This window comes from Pinus tabuliformis, chromosome 4_2 (assembly GCF_031772625.1).
Source record: "Pinus tabuliformis cultivar Carrire ecotype Pingquan chromosome 4_2, CPIR1, whole genome shotgun sequence".
NCBI classification, from domain to species: Eukaryota; Viridiplantae; Streptophyta; class Pinopsida; order Pinales; family Pinaceae; genus Pinus; species Pinus tabuliformis.
The window spans coordinates 331,945,857-331,953,562 of NC_142304.1; positions in this window are offsets into that span (position 1 = coordinate 331,945,857).

Sequence of the window (7,706 nt, forward strand, 5' to 3'; positions counted from 1 at the left end):
CAGTTCTAGGTTGAGCCAAAGCATGATCATTAGATAACAACCAAGCATATACTAAGATATATGGAAGGAAAAATCCACTACTGCCTAAAGTATGTTAAGAGGAATGTTGTCCACTTGATCGGATGTATAGATTCTGACTAGGGAGGAAGTGAGTGGGATGGAAGAAGAAATATTGGAGGATGTTTTAGTTTGGGATCCTCCATGGTCTCATGGATGAGAATAAAGAATGAATTAGTTTCTTTAAGTAATGTTGAGGTTGAATATATTGGAGCCTGTGAAGTAAGAAGAAAAGTTGTCTAGTTGAGGAAGCTTCTATCTAACTTGTTTGAAGGGCCAATGGACCCTATAGTGACACATTATAATAACACCAGTTGTATAAGGTTGTCTAAAGATCCAATGTTTCATGGAAAGACAAAGCATATAAATAACAAGTATCACTACATTTGAAATTTGGTGCAAGATGGGTTGTTGTAGCTATGGTATATTGCCACTGATGAACAAGTAGTTGACATCTTGACAAAATTTATTATGAATAAGAAGCTTGTGTACTTGAGATACAAGCTTGGACTAGTTGATATATCATCCCTAGTTGAGAGGGAGAGATAGACACATATTTTTGTCTTCACGTTGGGAAGAAAGAATAAAGGATTGGGTAAACATATGGCATCTGATACTCTTTGAGGATGAGGTAGGGCATCCAAGATAAGAGTAGTCATAAATGAATGATATTCCTTGAGGACTAGGAATCCAAGATAAGAATAGTCCTAGAAGGACATGCCTTGTGAACACTCAGGTGGGGTATGTGCCCTGAGAGACAATGATGATGGTGTCTATAAGTCATTGGTCTCACCAACGTTGTGCTCTAACCTTATGGAGATATAAAGTTGTTAGTCAAGGCCTTGCTATGTGACAGTGCTAGTTGGTATGATGATAACCAAATGGGTTACCAATCTGACTCTTCTTATCAGATCTCTTCAGATTGAGAATGTCCACGTCCCATTTATGAATGCCTCCCTATTTAAGAGGGAGTGTTGAAAAATGTGTAACTAGATTCAATCTTCATAAATATGAAATGTAATTTTGATTCTTGTGTTTGTAAAATGAAAGTAAAATTATTATTTTTATTTTAAAGCACGGGTTTCATGCTCAAGGTATTTTATTTTAGAAGTCAAGCACCTGTTGAGTGCTTTTAGGGTTTGTCCTAGGTCAAGCAATCAAAAGAGTCATTGTCATATGTTGAAGACCCCATCAGGCACATTGTAACATTTAAAAATAATTATTTTTGCATTTAAAAGTGTTAAAATACCATCCAATACCAAGTTGGCCTACCAGGTAACAAGTCGACATAATTTGAGGAACTTCGTCTACCTTGGAAGCCTATATATAGGAGTGAAATTGACCTCCTAGAGACATTGTCCATTTTCTCATCAAGCGAGCAAAGGAGAAGAAGAAAGATGCTAGTGAAGGAAGAAGAAGGAAAAATATTAAGTGTTTGGGATATTCTCTCTCTCTCTCTTAACATGTGCAAAGAAAGGAAGCTAAGGTTTCTACTATTGGGTTAGGATTTTGCTGTTGTAGGACTGAACTTGGAAAAAGTTTAGAAAGAAGGTCAAAGGAATGATCATTAGGTCATCCTCAAGCCCTAGAAGAAGGAGAAAGTCAAGTGCAGGTCTAAAGAAGTCTTGGAAGCCCTAAATAAGCTAACACATGTGGAAGAATTTGTTGCTGGGAGGGAAAAAAATTTCAGACCTGCAGTAGAGGTCGAAATTCTATTGTTGGGGGTCGAAGTTTTGTTGTTGGAAGAAATTTGACTGGGTTTGACTTAGACAAAGGAAGAACATCATCAAGGAGGATGGCCTTGGTGTTTTAAGGATATTGGACTTGGTCTATAGGTCTTGAAGTTTGTTAATTGAAGAATCTATAAGAAGAGAAGAAATTTGTGGGTTTTCCTCTCAAGTGGAGAGGTTTTGGCATTGACTTGCAGCCTATATCTTGTGTTCTTGTGTGCTACCTTGTTTTAGTAGTTGTTTGATGAGAAGAAATACATAATAATAAGAGAAGAAGCTAATAAATAAGAAAAAATAAAAATACATCACAAGAAGTTATTAAGTATAAGAGAAATCATTCTAACTATTTCTCTATAGATTTCACAACACTTCTAATACGATGTGACTCAAGTAAGGAATATTCCTTTGGTAAAATGAGAAATAGCTCAAATTGGAATTAATATTATGTTTTATTAACACTTATAACAACATTCTCAAGTGTTATTCATGCTATTTTTAGACCTTAAATATGTAAGTATGTTATAAAAAAGACTATGAATAATTTTCCAAATCATTCTAGAAATTGTCATTCATAGCAGATAAAGAAATTTGGTGCATTAGATACCCCAAATGGCAAGACCATAAACTCATAATGTCCATATCTAGCTCTTAATGTTTCCTTACTGATGTCCTCCTTAATTCTTACCTAATAGTACCTTGATGTTAGCTCAATTTCAAAGAAGATACTAGCTCCTCTTAGTTGACCAAACAAACCATCTATCCTTGGAAAACGATACATGTTCTTTATTATCAAATTGTTTAACTTCCTAGAGTCTATGCATAATCTCAATGTTTCATCCTTATTTTGAACAAATAGCACTAGGGAACCCAAATATGACACACTTGGGTATGTAGAACAATTGTTGAAAAGATCCTTAAGATCATTCATAATTTTTTAAGCTTTGGTGTGCTTATCCCATATGGTGTCTTGGCCATCAAGGTAGCTCTAGGTATCAAATGTATGGAAGAATCAATAGCCATTTTAGGTGGAAAACCTAGGATTTCAACATACATATCTTGATATTCTATAAGAATTGGATACTATTCAATGCTTGGTACCTTGTCGTGGGTATCCTATTCCATGTGGGCTACATAAATTAGAAAGAATTTAATGAAAATTTTCTTTAGGTACATGGATGATATTTTCTTAATGAAAAATGGCCTTGGAATTCCTCACACATGTCTTTGCTTCCCCTCTTCATCAAAACATGTGAATTCCTTGCTATACTATTGTAGTATAACATGGTTCTTGTCCAACCAATCCATAGCAATTAGTCAATCATATGATCCCAAAGGTATTCAATTTAAATAAGTTTTTGTGCACAAGTCATTCATGTCAATTTGACTTTGTTTCACAAGTTCATTTATCTGCCTCTTATCAACTATGGCTAGTTGCACCAAACATGTCCTACCATCATGTGGTTCTCTTCAAATTAAATGTATCAACAATATTAGGGTCAATATAGCTATGTATTGCTCTATAATAAATTAATATGGAAATATTCTAATTATTTATCTTACTTCTAACTTCAAGCTTATGAGCTCGATGATCAAACCATCTATTGTCCAAAGCTACATAATTTTTTTGTATGCTTCTTCCCATGTCCTCCATGTATCAACTCCTTGAATGATGTGAAGAATCCTCACTTTGTATCCTTTGTGAGGTTAGTCCTAGTAAATATGATCCCCTTCAAAACACCAACATCTAATGGGCCAATACCTTGTCATGTTTCCTCCTCTACTTCCTTGGTTCATTTGCATTGGATAAGGCTGTTGATTTTCTTGAGAGTTTATCCTAAAAAATGAAATCTTGTATCCCTTCTTTCTCTACTCAATCTTAGATCTCTTCATGCCATCCGAGGATTTTTTTCAAGGCTAACTCATTTCATTTTTTCTCACGAATGTAATTTTCATCTCACATGCTTTCCGCCAAGGTCTTTAATCAATAAAATTTGATTTTATCATTGTACTATGGAGGAAAACTACTCAATAACCTATGGATATTGAATTTATTATATTTAATAAATTTAACATACTTCAAAAAATCTAGTAGTTCCTTTCATATTCCTCTATTATCATATTTCCAATCTTGATTTTAAACAAATATTTCATATTTCTATCATAATAGTGTTGAGTGATCATATAGATACTTATTTGGGAGTACCCCCTGAATTACTTCTAAGATGTCTTGTATTCATCCAAATGCTTAACCTACTTGATATCATCAAATGAGATATATTCCTTTCCCTCCAAGTGATAAATGACTATTGTATCTTGAAAATTAGATGAGTATTATGGAATTAAATATAGTTGGTCATTCCGAGTAGCCATGATTCAACTTCTCCACTCTATTGGTCACCATCAAATCTGGGAATATTAATCTTCCTAAGCTCCCTTTGTAAATCATCTAATACAAACTTCCTTCTCTAATGTATGATTGGTGAAATTCTCGAGCTACTTTTAGATTTGAAAATGCATTATCCATTCTAGTTGAATACCTTGGTAACTTGTATTTATTCCTATTAGCACTTCTACAACACATTAAAATTATAGCATTATCCATATTAACCTAAGATTTATGTTCCTTTAGAGGGATCGAATTTGATCCTTAATTTATTTACCTCTACAAATGGAATATGATTTTCATTACTAGGTATAAATATGATTTTTCTTATTCATTCCCAGTTATCCTTTCATTTTCAACCCTATAGATAAGTACCTACGTATTAAGACTCCTTATAGTCTTCTCTAACTCTCTATCTCTTTATCTACCCTTTATTTTACCATTTGATTCTATTTTAACATTACCCATGCTGACATCCATTCCTCTAAATTCATGTTCTTCACTGTGCGACCCATAATCATCCTACACACTCCTAGTCTTTATAATTCCTTTTTTCTTATGTCTATAGCTATATTCAACAATGTGTATACAAAAATGTTTCAAGTAGAGATAAAAAATCATGTTTATACAAAACACTAGAGGCATTTTTTTGTTTTCTTGAGAAAATATATGGATCAATTCAAAATTATAGGTTAATAGATTGCTTCTCCTTTTTTATATATTTCCGTTGACTAATAACTTCAGCAAACATGAACTCCAAGATAAAATTTGTGGCATGTTGAAGTATGGCCTATTTTATCCCATTTTCTACTATGCTAATATAATATATTTCTACTATTTTTTAGAGGATTTTGGATGACCAAATTTCAACTCTACCTCCATGAATATGTTCTACCTCCCAAGACTTTTTGTTTTAATACTTCTATGCCCCATTTTGAATACACCTAGATATTAATGACATCACTTAAATAAAAAGTAAATCCACCATGATATACTGGTATAGATCAAACTTGGACTTAAATATGTTCACCTCTTAATAAGGTCACTCAACCACAAATGATCCAATGGATATGACCAATCTAGATTTTATGGTATAGATTTATTTTTTGCTAAGAGGTTATTGTCAGATAATGTGATAAATTAACTTTGAATAATTCAATGGCAAAGGGTAATCATGATCCAACAATCTAGATCAAATTTAGGCTTAAAGATGTGCACTCGATAATGCACCACCCCCTATATGAAAATTTCAATGGTGGAGGTTCATTTAATTTAATAGCCCCAATTTATTTAATGATTAAATATGCACACCTCATAATGCAGTTTCCTGCATTCAAAAAAAATATAATGGTCTAGATTTCAGTCGAGTGATCACTCAAATTAATTTCAACCTTGGAGAGATCACGCGATAGCCATCTCTCCATTCCAAATGTATCTTGTGAAAATACCTTTGCAACAGTTGTCCAAATATCGACTCGACTTCCACTTGGTTCCCCCACATCATTCCTAGTGTATTGATGCAAAAAATCTCAATTTGTTTTTGTTTTTTTTTTCTAATTTCTATCAGTAAGGCCCATTTTTTGGAAAATTTCTTTCTACATGAAATTTGCAGACTCATCTCTTGCAATTAACCCATTCCCTCACTAAATCTAAACATGTAGTATAAATTGGACATTTATACTTCTCAATTCATTACTTTGAGTTAATTTTATCTTGTGGATTATTAATGTGTTTTGGTTTTCATAGGATATAGAGGAACGAGATTGGAAAAACAATTAGAAAAGAAAAAAACCATAATTGTGTAAATTATGATGTTGGAATTAAATTAGATATAAATAAAGAATTGTTGTTGATTGCTTCCTCCATTCTAGTATTTTATTTTCTTAATTACTAAGTGTGTGTCATTTATAGAGGTCATCCATGAATGGTTTTCTTTCCTACAACATCCCAGTTAGAGATTGAGAGATAAAGGAAGCTAAAAGACCGTCACATGATGAGATTGGGGCCCACGTATTGTAATTTTCTCTTAATGAAAATAATTTCTATTTTTAATGGTATTTTCATTATTTGTAGTTCACTATATTTTTGTTTCCCTCACATTATTTATCAAATTTTAGATTCTACATTCAATTTCATGTTTGTAATCTATAAGTTTGATAGGTACATTGCTCTCCCCTTTAATATTTTGTCTAACATTGGCTTACACAACTAGATAATGACTTGTTTTGGTACACCCATAACACAAAATCTCAAATCTAGATTAGCAACTCCATCAAGGAGTTTAATCTACATTCTCACTCCCATTTGTGTTTCTACTTAGTATTTTATTAAAATTATTTATAACCTTATTTAAGGGAAGATTGGTTCTTTTCCATTTTCCATATTTTCATCTCTTCACCATCTTGATATTCTTTGTTCCTGTCATCCTCATCTCTCCATTACTAGAATAATATTAATTTTGAGATTTTCAAAGCATGCATGAGTTTTCCCTTGCAAAACTTACAAGGCTTGTTCTTGGGCCCTTCCTCTTTTTAGGTGAACTTGTGAGATAGGGTGGGTTATGTTGATTAAAATCCTACCTTTATTAGGAAGGAGAGTCATGTGGTTAATGGAGCTAATGGGTGGCAAGAGAAAGTGTGGTGTTTATTTGAGGGTGGGGGAAACCATAAGAGATTATTGGAATGTAGAATGAATATGATTAAACACTACGGTGCATTTGAGATGAAAAGATACAAATACTCAGTCAGGCATGAATAAGGCTTATAATACTAATTAGGTATAGCTCAAGTAGTTAGGGAGGAGTAATGTTATTCTCCCCACATGGTTTCGAATCTCGGTCATGACATGCTTTATCTTCATGAGATAGTTATTATTTAGGTTTCAGCGATGAGGAATAGCATATCCTTACTTATGGGATAGATTTGGGGGTGCTTGGGTACATTTTAAAGATTAAAAATAAGGTCGAAATATTACACATTGAGGTTTTCTTATCTTTATATGGAGACATGGAGGTGGAGACATATTTGGTGATAATAGTGATGAGATATTTCACAAACCAATCTATGACTAGATGGCCTTGATTCTAATCTTACAAAAACTAAAACATTGACTCACTCATGGATATGATTTGTGACAAGTGGAATTTTTTTTGTGATAATGATTAAATTTTTTGAGCCTAGTATATTAATGAATAAGTGATTAAGGAAAAGTCTAAAATGATTTCATTGTCAACTAAAATTTAGTGGTTTGATTACCAATTATTTCATCAATATACAATTGTGCTAACACCCTTATGAGTATTCTTTGAAACAACATAAAATATACAATTCCTTCCATAATACTAATGGGTAATGCCCATAGATAAAAGGTCATCACATGGTTTAATGGATCCTCAATGATTCTAACCTTAAATTTCTTAGAAGACAACTTAGTAAACATATATATATATATATATATATATATATATATATATATATATATATATATATATATATATATATATATGAAGGATAAATTCATTATTGAGTTTCTCCAAT